This window comes from Nicotiana tabacum, chromosome 6 (genome assembly GCF_000715075.1).
Source record: "Nicotiana tabacum cultivar K326 chromosome 6, ASM71507v2, whole genome shotgun sequence".
Classification (NCBI taxonomy): Eukaryota; Viridiplantae; Streptophyta; class Magnoliopsida; order Solanales; family Solanaceae; genus Nicotiana; species Nicotiana tabacum.
Window position 1 is genome coordinate 32,561,768 of NC_134085.1, and position 17,116 is coordinate 32,578,883.

The 17,116-nt window shown below is 42.3% G+C and overlaps 1 non-coding gene across 1 annotated transcript; it reads left to right on the forward strand.

The window, feature by feature from the left end:
- The first annotated feature begins 15,564 nt into the window (after positions 1-15,564).
- LOC107800747 (uncharacterized) lies at positions 15,565-16,706 on the forward strand. Its single transcript, XR_012710290.1, has 2 exons — positions 15,565-15,636; positions 16,294-16,706. It is a non-coding gene; the product is annotated as an uncharacterized LOC107800747 (transcript).
- The last annotated feature ends 410 nt before the right edge of the window (positions 16,707-17,116 follow it).

The following is a 17,116-nucleotide window of genomic DNA, read 5'->3' on the forward strand; positions in this document are numbered from 1 at the left end:
ATCGGGCAGTTACTTGGGGTAAGGCAGCTCTCTTCTAAAGAGGAGAAGGAGGCATCGGCCTCCGAGCTAAGGTGCGATAGCGATAAGTGGGATCGGCACCCGCAGTGTGATGGAGCTTTTAGTGGCGCTGAATGGGCTCATGTATTCGAGGGGCATTGTCGGAGCCTGCTATTCCCGGAGTGTCTGATTCCCGGACGGCAGTTCCTCCGAGTGAATATGCTTCGCCCGAGGTTGGTTCTCCTGGGGCCGAAGAGGCAGGATTAACAGGAGTGTGCTCTGACTTCGAGGAAGTCCGCCGGCTTCACTTCGTGGTGAGTTTAGGCGCAGTTTTTCTGTATTATGGGTCCTCCTATCTTCATCGAGTTTTCCTTTTGCAGGCCTGTGATAGGCTCAGGTCTGAGTTGCTTCGTCAATGAGCTAGGCTTCGGAAAGTTTTGTACAAGGGCGAGTCCCTTAGGCTCCTTTGAGAGGAGAAAGAGGTTGAGTTGCTGCATTGGAAATATGAGGCATACCGGAGCTTGAATTACGAGAGCTATCTGATGGAGCAGGTAACCTTTTGTAGCACGCGCTTCGCTCCTTTTGGACCTTAAGGTTAACCCCCTTTTTGTTATATTAGCTGCAGAAAAAGACGGAGGTCATGGAGTACCTCAAGGGCGACATCGACCACGTCAGAAATGCTTGTGGTGAGCTAAGGGCTTAGGTGCAAGCTCAAGTTTTAGAGGAGACAGGCGCTTTGGCCAAGGTCCTTGCCTTCGAAGCCCAACTCTGCTTGGCTCGTGACAATGCTATAGTTCAAGCGGGTATGATAGGGAAACTCGAGTCTGATCTCTCGAAGATTAGGGATGAGATAATCGGTGCCCGGGCTGAAGTGGAATTAAGCCGAACCAAGGATAATCAGGAGATGGCGATTCGTATGAAGGACACTGCCGATGCCCAAGCCGAGTTGAAGTGGGCCCTCGACCGGGAGAAGAGGATCAAGGAATACGTTCGTTGCAGGTCCCTAAGAGAGGTACTCGAAAAGATCGGCGCTAGGGGCTTCGTTCTCTTGGAGGAATTGGCTCGAGCAAGGGCAAACAAGCGTGACGCTCAGTCACTTCTTGCTGACGTAGCGAAGAGTGAATCTGATAGGCTGTATCCCTTTGGAGCGGGGTGTAGATTCCGATGTTTTTCCTCTTTGTATTTGATACCTGTAGAGCATGCTTGTAGATGGAGAGTGTGCCTTTTTTGCGTATGTAAGATAAGAGGAAACTCAAAGCTTTATTTCTTCTGCATCTCTTTCTATATTGCTTTTGACTAGGCGGGCTGGCTTCCATGTTTGGTGGGAGCCCCGTAGGTCCGGAACTAATCAGGCAGGCCCGGAGGCTTTTAAGTGCGATCTTCGACGTGAGCAGGCATTGGGGCCTCTGTGCTTTGCCCAGCTGTTTAGGCTCAGTCTCCAAGTTAGGCCTAGACTCGATCTTGCCTGACCTTCGGTCTTCTGTGCCCGTGCGGGCGGATGGTAATTGTTCTCATTTCTTGCCCTTGGGCATTCGCTATTTCAACTATTTTTGGTCAAGTCTCCGAGTCCCGTTGCGATTCAAGCTTTAATTGACCCTTAAGTTCTTTCCTGCCTACATGGGCAAACAACGGTGGCCTTTATTTCTCGCCCTCGGGCATTTGTTGTTTCAGCTATTTCGGGTCCAGTCTCCGAGTCCCGTTGCGATTCGAGCTTTAATTGACCCTTAAGTTCTTTTGATTTTCAGACTGGCGATAGTGCCTCTTATGCTGTTTTGGTCGTTGAGACCTTTTAATATCTAGCCCGGAGGCTTGTATAGTTAACTATTTTGGATCCAGTCTCCGAATCGGGTTACGATTCGAGCTCATTTTAATCCTTAAGTTGTCAATTTTCAAGCTGGCGATAATGGCTCTTACGTTGTTTGGTCGTAGAGACCTTTTAGTGTGCGGCTTAGAGGCTCGTTTGGCTGGCGACAATGGCTCTTATGTTGTTTTTCTCGTGGGCTTTTTGTAGGCTTTGTTTTTCGCTCGTTAAGGTCTTTTGAAATAATTTTTCCTGACCCATCGTCGGTTCCGGAAGAACCTCGATTTCAAGTCATTATCGGCGATGTTTGAGCACATAGGAAGGTTTTAGCTTGTAGGTTGAGTAGATTGACGCCTTGTGATTAGGAGCTGACATGGTCGAAGCTCGTTTTTGCCTGTTAAGGGAAGCCTATTTTAAACGGTTCTTTCCGAAGTATATTCGAAGTAGTGGCCTACGATTTTGTTTCGCGACAGTCGGGCATCCCCGAGTCGTGTTAATTTGGCTGTGTTAGCCATTTTGACTGTAGTCATATGTGTTTGGCCGGAGCCATTTTTGATCCCGAGTGATAGTTTAGGCGTCTACACCGAGGGTATGCCCTTTCGGGACTCTTACAAATGCGACGTATAGCCTAAACTTTGGGATTTTGAGTTTCATGTCTGTTGAGGTCTTACAGTTTGTCATGCTTGTTGAGGTCTTACAGTTTGTCATGCCTATTAAGGTGTTACAGTTTGTGTTGCTTTGTAGAATAGATCTGGTTACACCGAGTCTGCCCGCTCGGGGTCTTAGAGTTTCGAGTTTTCCAGTGCATGGCGATTGACGACAGTCTCCGAGTCATTAAGTTTGCTTAGGCTCGAAGGCTGTTTATTCGTGAGCTCGGAGTTACCTTGCTGATGTTTTATGAGCCTAGAGTTCTGACCCTGGGGTCGTGCGGGTGCCGAATTGTTGACGCTAAGTCTCCGAGTATTTCGAGATGCATTCGGTGGAAAGGTTTCTGCCGAGAGTACACTGTGATTTGCTTGTTTGGAGAATGAGATGCTGAAAGATATTCTTTTATTACTTGGCGTAAACACATATCGTTTCATTGTTGTGAGCTTGGACCGCGTGGGCGCGGCTCCTCGGACCATTTGGTCCGGTACATAATTCCTTATTGAAACTCAACCTGCCGTTCCCCGGTCCTTCCGAAGGGATGGGGCCCTCGAAAGAAGATCATCACTCGTCCCTTGACTGTAGAAGAAGGCCTATGATCTTGTCGTATCCTCCTCTGGGGGTACGTTGCTCCGCTAATAACCTTGCTAGCGAAACCCTCTTCGGGACAGAAGCCCGACCGAGGGAAAAAAGCACGGCGGGTTTCGTTAAGGCCTTGGGATCTTAGGGTGGAGTTAGAACTTTCGAATGTCCCAGTCGGTTGTCTGCATACAAGTTAGTGAAAAAATAACAAAGGAGTGAAGCAGTTCTTCCTTATTGCGGGATGTCTAGGCGATGTTTCGAGATTTGGCATGTTCCTGCCGTTTCGAGGTGTGAGCCCTAATATAGCCCTCTGCCGTGTTTAATCAGGTTTGACCGAAGATGTTAATTGCTTACCCTTTGATCCTTTCGAGGGTGGAGGTATTGATGTCGGTGATGCGTCATATGGCGAGGAATTTCCCCTCGTCGCGTATTGCTCCCTATCGGCTATTTTAATCCCGCCCCTTGCATAGGATTTCATTTTTTCAGCGAAGTGGGGTCGACGCTGTCTCTGGGCGGTGTGCCCGTGGCCATCTGGATGAGACGTCCGTGCCTTACGCCTTCTTTGATGATATAAAGCTCGGCGTCCCAGCCCGAGCTTAGACGGGTTGTATCAAGAGAATGGTCTTCCCGCTTGTTATGGTGATCGTCATTTGGAATCCATCAAAGATTCAAGATGCGGGAGCGATTTGGTTCGTTAGTCCGAGCTGCCCCATTGACTTTGGTCCGACATCGTTGGTATGCTTGATCGAACCACCTAAATTCATGAACACATGTTTTATTTGAAATAGATCGAATAAGGGAGAGGGTTACCAATGCGTCAGTGTGAGGTCGAGGCGAAGTCTCGGTGTCCTTTTCTCTGGATGTAAGTGTGTCCTCTAGAATATATCCCTGGACCCATTTTTCCCTGGCGAAGAACATTGTTACTTTCCATTTTATGAGTCATTGGAGGGTGGCGCCGCTCCTCCACTGTCGTGGTAATACGCCGTGGCTTGTTCGCTTCATTCTTCCTAGTTGCCTTTCTTCCTTGGGACTGGATTCGAGACTGATCGCTCGAGGTACTCGGTGGCGATTTTTATTGAGTAGCACGGCTGTTGTCCTCCTGAGCTGGTGGCCATTTTTTACCCCGTGGTCGTACGCGCCCTGTGGTTCCCGTGCCAGGTTGCGGTTCCTTTGGAGAGGTCTTGTTCGAATAGGTCTGACTCGTTCGGCGTCCTTGGTTTCGCTTATGGTGATCACGATATTTGGTATAGCAATGTTGAAATCGTATTCTACTGGGCGGGGTGCCCCTGCCGACCATGCCTCGCCGAATCTGGTTCTACTGAAGATTCCTCGAGGATGTTTCCCTTAAGCCATTTCCTGATCGTTGCGAGGTAGGTTGCATCTTGTGGCGTTCCTCCTATCCGTGGTGCATGGATGGTACCTCCATCTGTTTTGCATTAGTTTCTTTGTCGGGATCCTGCTTGGGTATACAGAGCCCGAGGAGGCTCCCGTATGGTCGTCCACGGCCCTGATGCGTGGCTGGTGCCGGGTACGAGCATCCGACCAGATCTCGGTTGGATATCTGATCAAGCTTCATTTGAAATGCCCTGAAGTCGTCGGGCATGGTTCGTTTAGGCTTTAGGCGAAGGCCTGTGTTGCCCAGTCATCCGAAACCGGGGCGATTTCATTCGTTCCATCAGGGAATGAGGCGCGACTTCCTGTGGCATTTTTTTTTTTGGCCTCAGAAGTGTCTGGCCATCCCATTGCTGCTTCGATGGTGTCGACGTGTGCCTCTGCAGAGGAATCTGATGGTACGGTAAGCGAATTTGTGAGGTCAGGCATTGGGCTATGGCGCCGCATCATGGTTCCTTTTGAGAGGGTTTCCCCGAACTTCTTCAACGAGACGGGCTCGAACTTATCATTTTAAAGGTCGCTGCCTTTTCCCGCGCACGTGTAAGTGGTGGTGCGCTTGTCGGGATCTGAGGTCCTGTCGCATTTAGGAAGTTCCGACGTTCCGGATTTCTGTGAGACGGGTTCTGGGACCACTTTCTCGGGGGACGACTGTTGCATGAACTTCCATGAACCTGACTCGACCCTCTTGGAGAGATCCCCAAGCATCTTCGCTATGGCAGGATCTGTTACCGATCCGTTGTTGCTTGATCTCTCGGGTACTCGTTCCGCGTGGGGGGTTGTTTCCGGCGTTACTGTGCTGGGAGTCTTCGGATGGCTTTGAAACTGAGCAATAGCCAATGTTGTGCCTGCAACATTTCAAAAATACCGTGAAGACTAACTTCCTGTGTTTCCCGAGCCGGTATTTGTTGGGTTTCCTATCGGCCGATATGATATATGCTCCCATCGGTGTGCGAGGCTTTGTTGACCTGTTGCGCGCCTTGCGAACCCGCGTTTGCTGGAATTGGCCTAGATGCGTTATCGGGGTCCTGCGGTGTCGCGCCAACCACTGGAATAGCCACACCGTTTCTGCCGTGATTTTCGAGGTAGTTGTTCTCAACTCTGTTTACCGAGCCAGACATTTTGACCTGAAATCAAGAGATCTTTGGACAAGAAAGGCGTGAAAGATAACGTGTGTTTGTGCAATGGAACCAGCAAGAAAATAATCACTATTATTTTTAGCCCCAAGGTAGGTGCCAAACTGTTTACTGTGAAAATAGTAACAACAATTAAATTTATAAATGGAATTCTAAAAATACGTGATCTATTCTCGAGATAGTTGTTTAGAGCAGTTGATGTTATGAATGTGAAGTTTAACGATGAAATGCAAGCTAAAACGAGGCAGTAATCAAATCGAGGGGCCTGTTGCCCGGATGTAGGACTGGTCGATGGGGGACCTCGGGGTTGGTATTCGGGTCGAGCTCGAGCTATCGGGGGCAATCGGGAATGGGATAACAGTTAAGATATAATTAAATAAAGCTCTTTACGGCCAATACCAAGTGATAAAATGAAGAACAAGTAAGAAAGCGATAAATATTAAAGCGGCCTCGGGCCAGTGAGAACGAGCGAGTTAGAAAGAAGAGAGGGAGAGAGATATTATTGCACTTGTGGAGAAATGGAGCAACATCAGCCCCTATAAGTGCGAGTTCCCTTTATATAAGAGGGGAACTCGGCTACGAGTACATGGGCATTAATTATAAAGTATGGAGACGGGACGTCTTGACGCGACGCCTCAGCATAGGCTTTGGATAGGTCGGCCCTGTCAGACTTAGTTGTGTGCCTTGAGGGCTTCCCCCTCTGTCCTGGCTTCGATCTCCGCCTTCTCTGAGTCGGGCCTCGACGAGCCCTGAGGGAGGGACTCGGTCGTGACTCCCCGTCCTCAGGATCTCGAGGCATTCTTCCGAAATGACATGATAGCAAGAAATTGAGTCCTCTTATTTTCACCGCATACAGGCTTGACTGGGAAGATGGAATGGATTGAGTCGTTATCCTATCGTGATACTAGCTTGAACTAGATTGCTAATGAGCAAATTACATGTGCTCTATCAATCTAGTCCCAGTCTTTCCAACAAGCAAGCGAGTGAAACTAGTAAAATCCGATACACCTTTTTAAGTCAAGTAATGTGATCCGTCGAAGAATAAAATTTTTTTATCATGTTGACAAAGGCCCCCGAACGAAGGGTTCAGTCACTAAAAGGGACGAATGGAAGAAGAATAATCCCTCTTTGGTCACCAAAAGTTGGAGGTCTAACTTGTAAAAGCAAAGTTTGAATTCTAGCAAAGGCTATAATAATTGAATATTTCTTATATGCCTAAACATTACAGGAAAACATTGCCCACATATGTACGGGTAAGAAGGATCATATATTAAATGGATGAGTACCGACGTACGTTTAAACCAACCGGAATACTATCACTTTAAAAAAATTAGAGTTATGTTTATATGCATACACCAGGGATAACAGAGCAAATGCTTCTTTTTGCCGAACCAATCAAACTTTAGAAAAGGCAATAATATCAAACACACTTCTTTAGCTACCATTATGAAAGCAAATAATTAAATTAATAAGAGATAAGAGGGTAGGCGAAAATAATAATAATAACCATAGTACCAATTCATCACAATTTTTTTATAATTGAGTAACTCATAAAAGTATAATAACTAATCATGGAGTTACAATCATTGTACTTAAGAATTATTGCAATAACATACTATTTTCCTTCTCCATAAACTACGAGCATATGACATATATTCCCAGAAAGATTCTAGGGGAAAGCATTTCCCTTAACGTTGTTTTTTTTCAAATGATAATTGATGATATCTGACCAGACCTCGATCTGCAAAAGAGAATAAACCCAATTATAGCTATATAACATACAATTTTAATGTATTATAGTCACTAAAATTCAATGAAGAGAAATGTTCTAATAAAAATTACCCATTTCTTCATTTCGGCATTCTCCTTTCGCATTTTTGCTAGCGAAATCTTTTTTGCTATGATTTCTTCATATAACTTGGGAGTACAATGAGGACAAACTACATGATTGAGCCTTTCACGTAGTAGCTCATTTTGATAGAAGATTTGTACATTATGAAGACGAAGTTGACCACTATCTCTCCTATAGCTAATTAAGAAAAAAAAATTTATGAGCCCAATAAAATTTTAGGATAAATAGCACAAATGAAGGAAAATGAAAGAAGAAATATAAATAAAAGTGAAAACTTACTCTTTAAGTCCATACTTTGGCTTAGGACCTTGACTCCCAGATGCCATTGATTAAGAGTTAAATTTGAAAGAAAATACAGTTGATCTAATAATCTTTCAACCTTTGTGTGATCACTAAATCTTCTTCAGCAACGGAGATTTAGATCAAAAAACTTGATTTTGACGAAACAAGAGTTGCGATATTTATACTACTTATTAGTGTTGATGACTTACTAATTCCTTGAGAGGGACCACTTTTTAAATAAAAAGATTTTTGCATGATATTTTGATAATAAAGATATGCATATTACCATTGTAATCAAAAGATTCCAAAAAAAAAGAATATGGTATAAATAAAGTATGGTAAGAACATTAATTCTTATACTTTATATCATGTTTTCAGATTATGTCAACATACAATCATCATGATAACTCTAGGACTTTAATCAGACCGGTCTTCAAATGAATAGTATAAATAATGGATTTATGATTACTTTCCAAATGGGAGTAACTAAATATTATTAGTGTCTCATTTTAATTTCTCATTTAAACCACTGATCATTTTTGGACTCAAGTAATACTTGAACTACCAAACAACCTCTTACCAATGTTGACACTACTAATTATTAAAGTTAAATATTTCTAGAATTTCTAATTCTATAAATATGTAACTTCATTTAAAAGTCACTTTATTTATCTAGATTTTAAATTTTCAGACTTTTTAATGGAAATCGACATAAAGTTACTTCTAAGATCACACTATATGAAGAAAAAAAAGATAAAGAAGTTATGGAGGTTTATAGGGTTGTAGCTTGTAATAATAGCATGTTATGTCCAACGTACAATACTATTATATGTGAATGCAGGTGGCTGATATTCCAGCTAAAGCAGGTGGTGGTCGGACATAGCTTTAGATAAACAAATCGAGTGTCTCATGTTTTGGCAAAGGAAGCTTCCAAGGTACCCAGTCTACGAGGGCAGAGCTAGCAAATGACTTGCGAGTTCGGCTGAACCCAGTAACTTTGGTCTAAACTCTATATTTATCTTAAAAAATTTATGGAATATGTATAAATTATTAATTAAGAACCCAGTAATATAAACAAACTAGAATCTCGAACCCACAAGCTTTAAATCCTGGCTCCTCCTCTGCCAGTCTAAACCAAGCTTTAAGATTTGTAATTCCACCCCATTTTGTGGAAACCCAATTCCTAGAAGACAAAGGTGAAACATACTTTGTTAGGTTAATTTCGGATAATGTATGTGCTAAGTTAGCTGAACTTGGAAATCAAAATAACCTAAGTGGCATCACTATAGAATGTAATATGAATATTGCTTATTAGTATTAATATTATCAGCATTCCAATTACTCAACAAAAAAACTTATAACAATAGCGAGGGAAGGTGAATTGATTAGTTTGGCAAAGGCACTAAACATCAACTACCTTACGTGAAAAGGAAAAAAAAATGAAGAATGAAGGAAGGACAAAAAAAATATGCTTTTATATTTTTCTTAAGTTTCTAAAAGTTAGGCTCCACTCATTGTTTAGCAGGATCTTATATGAAAAGATGAAATGGATTGGATGACAATCTTTTTAATAGTTTCAATAAGTCACATTAATTGAAAAAATAATTTGCGGACCCAATTATGACTTTAACAAAAAATTTATGGACCTCTAAAATTATAAAATTAAAGGTAAACTTGATGAGTGATACTGGCTCGGTTGTAAGTTATTTTTACATATAATTTTGATGCATTAGAGGTTTGACTCACATTGGTAATTCAAGTGCACTATTGTTTTATTTCTATATCGATCCAGTAATATTCGGTCTGATTATTTTTCGAACCAATGATTCGGTGCTTGAATGATTTCCACAAGTGCCTTCATGGATTTCTCTCAGAATATACTTGGTATCTCCCGGTCCTAGACATATCGTGAGCGTGCCTTGAATGTTCTTCTGAATAGGGTTCCATCTTTGGACAATCTAAACCAGGCTGCCTTCGTATGCAGGTCCCTTGATTCTTTTGGATCCGAGGGCAGTTTTGCGATCTTCAGATATTCTATATATTTGTTTCTCCAGTCCCAAGTCAGGCTCGTTGAGTTTTTCTCGGCATGGCCTTCTTCCACAATCGATCTCATAAGTTGTACGACTGCCCCCGAATTGAACTCGTCGTCCTCCAGTGACGATCCTAAGTTAGTAAGGGCATCGACCTCACTGTTTTGATTCCGAGGTACGTGTTGTAAAACCCACTCCTTGAACTGATGTAATGTTACCTGCATCTTATCCATGTACCTTTGCATTCATTCTTCTCTGACCTCGAACGTCCCATTAACTTGGTTCACCACGAGAAGGGAGTCTCACTTAGCTTCGATCACCTCCGCCTTCAACCTTTTGGCTAGTTCGAGACCTGCAATCATGGCCTCATATTCGACCTCGTTGTTACTCAATTTCACAATCCTAATAGATTTTCTAACTACGTTGCCTGTTGGTAGCTTTAATACGGTGCCAAGTCCGTATCCTTTTGCATTTGAGGCACCATCCGTAAAGAGGGTCCAGATCCCCGAAGATGTCCCTGAGTTCACCAACAACTATCTTTCGACCTCGGGTATTAGGGTCGGCATAAATTTGGCCACAAAATCTTCCAAAATTAGATTTAATGGCGGTCCGGGATCGATATTCAATATCGTACCCGCTGATCTCCACGACCCATTTGGCCAATCGTATTGAGAGCTCGGGTTTATGCATTATATTTTTCAATGGGTAAGTAGTCATAACATATATAGGATGACATTGAAAATATAGTTTCAATTTCCTAGAGGCGCTTAGCAAAGCGAGCGCCAATTTTTCTATGTGAGGGTACCTAGTTTCGGCCTCACCTAGAGTCTTGATAACATAGTAAATTGGAAATTAAATACCTTGCTCTTCTCGGATTAGGACTCCACTTACTGTTATCTCTGATACTGCCAAGTACAGGTATAGTTGTTCATTTGTCTTCGACGTGTGAAGCAACGGTGGGCTCGATAGATATTGCATGAGTTCCTCCAGGGCCTGTTGGCACTCCGGGACCCATGAGAAGTTATTCTTCTTCTTCAGTAGTGAGCAGAATCGATGGCTCTTATCAGAGGAACTCGAGATGAATCACCCCAAGGCGGCTATGTCCGGTTAATCTTTGCATGGCCTTCACGTTGTCCATAACCGTTATATCTTTGATGGCTTTGATCTTATCGGGGTTGATCTCGGTTCCCGGTTGGAAACTATGAATCCGAGGAATTTACCTGATCCGACTCCAAACATACATTTCTCCGGGTTCAGTTTCATATTGTACTTTTTCAATATACTGAAAGTTTCTTGCAAATGTTTTAAATGGTCCTCTGCTCGTAGGGACATAACCAACTTATCGTCAATGTAAACCTCTATTGATTTTCCTATTTGTTCCTCGAACATACGGTTTACTAGGCATTGATAAGTGGCACCAGCATTTTATTATTCCGAATGGCATCACGTTATAACAGTATGTGTCGTACTTAGTGATGAATGAGGTTTTTTCCTGATCACCCAGGTTCATTCGTATTTGGTTATACCCGTAGTAGGCATCGAGAAAACTGAGGATCTTGTGGTCGGCCGTGGCATTGATCATGCGATCGATGTTGGGCAAAGGGAAGGAGTTCTTGTGACATGCCTTATTCAAATCCTTATAGTCCATACACATTTTTAATTTATTTCTTTTTTAGGGACTACTACTATGTTTGCTAACCAATCCGGGTATTTAATCTCCCGAATGGACCCACCCTATTTTAAGGAGTTTAGATACCTCATCCTTGATGAAAGCATGTTTGACCTCGGACTGGGGTCTCCTCTTCTACTTGATCGGGTGGAACTTCGGGTCCAGGCTTAACTTATGAGTGGTTATCTCCGGCGAGATCCCTGTCATATCAAGGTGGGACCAAGCAAAGCAATCTTGGTTAGCTATAAGAAATTGAATGAGTTTTTTCCTGAGCTCGGGGCTTAACCCCATGCCCATGTATACCTTTCGATCAGGCAAGTGTTTGGTTAGTACGACTTGTTCCAGTTCCTTGACCATTGATTTTATAGCGTCGGAATCGCCGGGGGCTATGAAAGATCCGGGAACTCCGTAGTCGTCATCCTCATCTACCCCTTGTTCTTCTGACTCCGTCGAGGCTGGAATCGATGATTTCTATTTGGCCCTGTCTTTGACAATCCGATTCAGATCGTCCGATGTTGAGAGTGTGGATGCCATCACTTCATCGATCGTGAACATCTCTTTGGTGGCCGGTTGTGTCCCCAAAAACTGTTTTGACTACTCCGGGTGTTGGGAATTTCAGTACCTGGTGCAGCGTCGAGGGTATTGCTCTCATGTTGTAAATTCGTGGCCTCCCGAATAGAGCGTTGTATCTCATATCCCCTTCAATTACATAGAACTTGGCTTCCTGTATAGTTCTGGCAACGTTTACTGGTAATGTTATCTCCCCTTTAGTGGTATCACATGCCATGTTGAACCCGTTCAGGACTCGGTCCGCAGGTACGATCTGATCTTATAGGCCGAGTTGTTCCATGACCCTTGATTTAATGATGTTGGCTGAGCTACCTCGATCAATTAACACACGCTTAATTCGAGAATTATTTATGAGTACCAATATTACCAGTGCATCGGTGTGGGGTTGCACGATCCCCTCAGCGTCTTCGTTGTTGAAAGACAAGGCTCCTTCTGGTACGTAATCCTGAGTTCATTTTTCCCTTGTGATGGATACTTTAATGCGTTTCAGCATCGGACCATGGGGAATGTCGACTCCACCGATAATCATGTTGGTGACATGCTGAGGCTCTTCCTGCTCGGTCTACTTATTAGAGTCCATGTTCCTGAAGTAGTTCTTGGCTCGATCACTCAGGAATTCTTGAAAATGTCTGTTGTTGAACAGTCAGGCCACCTCTTCTCTTAATTGTCGGCAGTTTTCTATTCTACGGCCATGTGATATTTGCACATTAGGTTGGGATCCCTCTAGGATGGATCGGACAATAAGGTCTATGCCATTTGGTATCTTTGATGCGTCCGATGGTAGATACGATAGAGGCCGCAACGACATTGAAGTTTTACTTCAATAATCTTGGCACTTCTTTAGGCCTGACGGTTTTGTTGAAGCTGTTTTTGCTCATGAGTCCCCGATTGCTCTAACCTTGATCACTTCTCCATTCATTTTGCATAGAGTTTTGCCCGGACCCACTACTTCTTCGGTCTCCACTGTATGGCTGATTCTGATCCCTATTCGATCTCGGTTCACGATCAATGTCTATCTTGACTCTATCGATGGTTCTGACAGGGTACACGGACCTGGAGGGGCCTCAAGCTGATCATCGTCGATCTTGAGTTTCGATTGATATCGTTTATGGGCATTGGCCCAAGTGATGGCCGGATGTTCTACCAGGTTTTGTTTCAACAGTTATGAAGCCAACGAGCTCCGAATGTTGAGTCATTGGGTGAAATCCTGAACGTCCCAATCATCAGCGACTGGTGGTTGATCTATCCGTTCCATTTAAAATCGGGACACGAACTCTCTAAGAATCTCATTATCCTTCTGTTTTACTTTGAAAAGGTCCGACTTCCTAGTCTCGACCTTGATATCTCCAGCATGTGCTTTCACGAAAAAATTTGCAAGCATAACAAATGAGTGAATAAAATTAGGAGGTAAGTTGTGATACCATATCATAGCTCCTTTTGACAGGGTCTCTCCGAACTTTTTCAACAAGATAGAATCGATCTCATCATCCTCCAAGTCGTTCCCTTTGATGGCACATATGTAGGAGGTAACATGCTCGTTTGGGTCGGTCGTTCCGTTATACTTAGAAATCTCGGGCATATGGAAGTTCTTATGGATCGGCTTTGGAGCTGTGCAAGGCTTTTGTACAAACTTCTTGGAATCCAGGTCTTTCAGTATCAACGGTGCTCCCGAGATTTGGTCGACCCTAGAATTGTAGGTTTCTACCTTTTTGCATTAGCTTCGATTTTCTTCTCCCCTGATTCTACCCTTTATGTCAGTTCCTCGAGCATCTTTATGATCTCGGGGTTAGTCCCTAATTTATTTTCATTCGACCTCTCTGCGATCGGTTCATCCCTGCAGGTGATTTCCCGGGATGGATTGGGTTGAATTCTGCTCGGTGCAGGGCTTTGGTTATGTAACTGAGCTATCGCCGAATGTTGAGCCTGTAACATTTTGAAGATCATCCGTAAATTAATCCCATCTCCTCCAATGTTTTGCGTATTTTGAGCTGCCGATCGGGCACCACCACGAACACTATTCTCGAGGTCGGTAGGCATCTTTGCATTGATAGCCATATGCGAGTTAGCGTCATTCGGGTCTGCGATCGGAATTCCGATGGGATCGACCGGCGGTACCCTGTCACTGGGCACTATGTTGTTATTTTCATCGTGATGGATGGACTCGTTGTCAACATGTATGGGTGCTGATTGTGAGTTTGACATTTTGAGCTTTAACCTGAAATTAGAGGCATTTCAAAGAACAAGTGTAAAGTAGTGTATGTGTTATAGAAATTTTATCAAATAACCACTATTATTATTAGCCTCACGGTGGCCGCCAAACTGTTTACCCTCAAAAACAGATAACAATTGAATTTGTCAGTGGTTTTAAGGATGTGCGGATTAACTTGACACAAAGCGATAAATTAAGTTGTAATTAAAATAAATAATGATAAAGTGAATTCAAACCACACGAATTGAACAGTTACATTTTTGGGAGGTTAGTCACACTCGAATTGGATGCCCTTCAATCAGTATCAAGATACAATAGAATAAGAGCTTAAAAAGAAAAAATAACAATGTATTGCTTTTGAGTGCATGTTACAACGTGTTAAATGAATTATCTGACCCCCTTTATATAGTAGAGGAGTCCTACTTTAGGTACTATTCTATGAAAGGTAAAAGATTTCGATTTACTAATAGTTAGTTCCTTATTGATACGCGCCGAGATTCCCACCGTAATATCCGACCGGTCACAGATATTTCGTTCTTCTGTTGGCTAGTCTTACAATGTTCCTTCGAGCTCGTTCGATGCTAGGATCGATTCCGGGATCACGACCTCGATATTCTCGAAGGCAGGAGTTCCGCCCCCAGGTTTTAGCTTGGTGAGACTTGATGTCGATCTTCACTCATTTATTGCCATGTTTCGAGCTTGGCTTACCATGTCGCAGGCGAGCTCGATTTTAATCATATACAATAATGCTAGCTAAATGTGATCAACATTCAATATTTTTAAATCTTACACCTTCTAAAAAAATTGCTATAACACAAACACATTATTTAATATGATTTATGTAATTTTATAAAATTATATATTAACTGACATGGATGCAGACGCAAAGTGCGTACCCTAAGGGATCATTTGGTATGAGGTATAAGAAGGTATAGGGGTGGTATAAAAATTTAATACCACTTTAATACTATGTTTGATTAGCAAATTAGATATAAGTTATTCCGGTGTTAAAATTAATACCAGAATAACTTATACCTTATAGAGAGTGTGGTAATTAGCACTGATATAAGTTATACTTTCTTCTTAGAAATTATACAATTGTCATTCTTAATATAACATACCAAATAGTGAATAAACAATAATCACAACATAACTTATCCCAATATAATTTATACCGGCATAATCCGTATTCCAACCAAACGACCCCTAGAACTAGTATTAGTAACGTTGAACCCAATGAAAAAAAGAAAAACAAAGAGAAAATAAAAAAGAAAAGAAAGGACAACCAAATGGTAGTTGACAATATGTTTTTTATCTGGCCCTCTAGACTTTCCATTGAGAAAAGGGCACCAATGTAATTGCAGAAGCCGCTTCTGTATATATATAGACATCTCCTAGGGTTTACTTGACCCAATAGAGCAAGGCATTTTTCTCCTGTTCGGCCGTCGTAGCAATTTGCTCTGCTCCTATCAAGGTTTTAGCCTTCTCCGTTTTCCCAAAAACTCTTTTAGGATTCTTCGTATTTTTTCTAATTCCCAAGCTGTTCTCCATGAATTTTCTGTTTCTATTTTGTGGTTTAACATGTTCAACGTGTTAGTAGTTTCACCAGTCTATGTTTGTTCTGTTCAAATGCGTAGTGTGACACAATCTGTTATTCACCAGAAAACTCTTAATTGGATTTCTGTTTAATCTTTTGTCCGTGCTCAGATTTTTTTAGTTTTGACAATCTGTTCGTATCATTGAAGTGTGAAATCTATTCGTTTTGTGTGGCTATCGTTGGTTATATAGATCAATACGATGGCGGGTCTGTGTCAAATCTGAAATTAACTTTTCCGAATTAATGTTTTAGCACAACATTTTGGCCCTTTCTGCTAATTGTTTCACTATAATATTTGATCCATCAGAGGTTTTATCCTTGATATACCTTTTTTTTGTCGTTTAAGTTGCTGATAGTTTAAAAGATTGTTTACACTATCACTAGTTTGAACCTGTGATTGCAGACTAAACACCAAAATATGGGTATAAAGAGATTTGCCTAGAATTACCTGATAAATGACCTATTTGTATACCGTTATTGCATATAGCTTAAACTCTGTTGACAAATGTAGCAATGATATTATGTGATTTGCAGGATGGAATCTGCAACAAAGCATGCTATTGTGGTGAAAGTCATGGGCCGTACTGGATCCAGAGGACAGGTAACTCAGGTGAGAGTCAAGTTTCTTGATGACCAGAACAGGTTTATCATGAGAAACGTCAAGGGGCCTGTTAGAGAGGGTGATGTTTTGACATTGTTGGAGTCTGAGAGAGAGGCTAGAAGGTTGCGTTGAAGGGGCACATTTTTGAATTCCATATGGAGCTGGTTTGAGTATTATACTGTCCTAGATTTTGATAAATCTTTTAATGTTATGTTTTTTTTTGCAAGACTTGGTTAATTGTGGACAAGAATTTTAGTGCCAAGCTCAGTTGTTTTGGTGATGTTTGTGTCCATGTCGGTTGAGTAATTTTGGTATTATTGCAAGTTTTGGTAATATTTTATGATCATTCATAGCTGGCTTTTGCTCTCTATATCTTAACTTGGTCCAACTTGTCAGCATGCTGGTCAGATAACCCTCCATTGTTGCTAAGACAATTTCGCATTTCTTAATCTCTATTTTGATGTCCTTTGTTTTATACTTTTATTAGAGTGGAAGTTCTTAAGCATTCGCTGGTGTAACTTTAAAGTAGAAAGCCAGAGAATGAAGATTAGAAGTAGTACCGTCTAGGAAATGAAATGATTAGAATGGGAGGGGGAAGTCTCGATTTGTAATGAAAAGATCAAGTGGAGGATCCTTTCTTTTAGGGAAGCGGGGTGGTTGCTTTTTGGACTGGACAATTTGTTCCAACAGAAGCACAGTAATATATGGAAAGCATTGCTCTAGTTGGGAGGTCCAAGACTGGTGTGTTCTATGGCG